A 2456-nucleotide genomic window follows, 5' to 3' on the forward strand; every position below is an offset into this window, starting at 1 on the left:
GTCTGCTTGCATTTCTCTGCTCACTAGATTAAAACCTGGGATGAAACCGAGAGTGACAAGAACTTTACACTGGAACTAAACAAGAATTTAAAATCTACAAGCCTGTTGCCATTTCATATTTTTTTAATGCACAGAAAGTTTTGTATTCAGACACAGTGTGGGGATAGTGTGATAAGGATCATGCTAACAAAGACCAGTTTTTTCACATATTTACATTCTTATGAGACACAAAATCATACCTACAGCAGCTGTGGATTTTATGCTTGGGCTATTTTGTTTCGTTGAGTTTATTTTCTTTATCACTATTTTTCCTTTGCTAAGAGCAGTGTTTCAGGGAAAGGGAACATGGATAGCCTCAAAACAGATTAGTAGACATTTGATTGGAGATACATTTGGAATAAAATGAAAGTAAAGTAACTTATTGTGTGTGATTGGATACAAATAGACAAGTGTGACACAACAAATTATGTATGATAGTGCTAATGGGAAAGGGGGAGAAGAATGCCAAGAATAGTCCAGAAAATAAAGTTGTTTATGGCATAAATTGAATTCCTGTTTGAGTATGCAAAGAAATAAATGATATTGAATTGGACAGCACTAATATTATGGGTTCTATTCTAACTCCATGGATAGCAGCTTATCCTTTTTTGTAAACATCATTTTTAGTTCCCCATGGAACGGATATGGGGAAATGATAGTGCTATTGTCTCATTTTTATTTGTGCCATCATCATATTGCCTTTTAAGAAGCATCATTTCTATCCTCTGGGATACTCTGGAGGAAAGTAATGAGAGATTACAGTAATCTCTGTTCACTGAGGCAGCAGAAAATACCTGTAACTCTTTGTCTTTCTCATATCTATTTAAATTTAAAGTTACTAGATGAAAAGTCTGTAGATCAACAATATATACTCCCTTATATGATGATCACTCAATTCTTATCAGTAATGCTTAAGGTGGTTTCTGGACTTTGTGCATTTTCATACATTCTAACCTCATGTAAGACGTGGAACCAAATACCAGGGCATTTGTGTCTTTACTTAGAGGATGAGCAAAGCTTTTGTTTTCATCGCCATTTTGGTCTTAACATCGCAGTGTCGTACATTTCTGTATATTTTTACAGAAATCTTTGAAAATGTTTTTCCTTGATACAAGAAAGAAAATGGAGAGAAAAGATCAAGGCAGTGTGTTACGTATCAGCAACAAATTTAACTCAATACTCACTGAAATCTTTTCCTCTACTTCCTCAGAAAACGGAAATCTACCTTGCATATTTCAGTTCGATATCACTTTCATTATGAGCTTGTTAGTAAAGAAGGGTTTGTTCCATTCCCCCATCCCCCACCCACCCCTGGACCAGAATCATTTTATTTGTATCTTACATATGTGTTAGAATAAACATTCCGACAGTTTGCATGGAAGATTGATTTCCCATGCTGAAAACAATGTAGCAAGCAACAATGAGCTCTGTCTGTGGCATGAGAGTTAGAAACAGCCTCAGAAATCCCAGGGAAATGAGCCTCTGTAGAAGGCTTTATAAGAGATGAATGTTTCCCTTTATCATGACTGGCAATGATGCTGCTAAACAGAAATATGCATTTTGCATAATTGCCAATGCAGCTGCAGCACTCTATCTGGGATTCTGACTTCAAATGGAGATGTAATTGGGTATATCAGATAGACTCCAAAGATATATCAACAACCCTCGTTTAGTTATTCCAAAAATTTCTTAAGAGACTCCTGACAGCCATTTGAAATCTATGTAAATTATTGCTTGTTGTCCAATGGATCGAAGTGAATATGACTCCATTTGAAGTAGGCTCCCAAACTTACAAGAGCTTTTTAGAAACACACTTAAAAGAATTTTCTGGATTTTCTTTACAGTCAGAAAGGCGAATAATTATTAAAAGTACTTTTGCATATTGTCTTTTAATATATCTCAAAACTGTAGAGGCACCCTTCTAAAGACCAGGAAAGCTCTTTGTAATTGTTGTAGTCAAAATACAGACTATATATAGTAGGTGTCTAGCAAACAAGTACTGGATATCAATTTCTGCTTGTTCAACCCAAGAAACTCCTTTTATTTTTTACTATAAGATCTGTGTGTATTCAAGCCACATTAGGATCAGTGATTGTTAAGTTGCTGGCAGTACATTTCCACCTGCCTGATAAGAAGAGAGCCAATATTTTCTCCACAAAATATATAAGCAACTTTTGCTTCTATATTGTATGTATCTACTTCTAAGCCTCAAATTCTTCCTAGAAGCACCTTTACCTTATACAGGTTTTTTCATTATAATTCTATAATTCTAGTTCTTATGCTTATTTTATCTTATGCTCTAGTTCTTATAATTCTATAATTCTAGTTCTTATGCTTATTTTTCTAAGTGAAATAACTTCACAAAACAACTTTGTATTGCAATTTGTTTTGTGAACATTTCAATTTGACCAAGATAA

The sequence above is a fragment of the Mandrillus leucophaeus genome, unplaced genomic scaffold (assembly GCF_000951045.1).
Source record: "Mandrillus leucophaeus isolate KB7577 unplaced genomic scaffold, Mleu.le_1.0 Scaffold579, whole genome shotgun sequence".
NCBI classification, from domain to species: Eukaryota; Metazoa; Chordata; class Mammalia; order Primates; family Cercopithecidae; genus Mandrillus; species Mandrillus leucophaeus.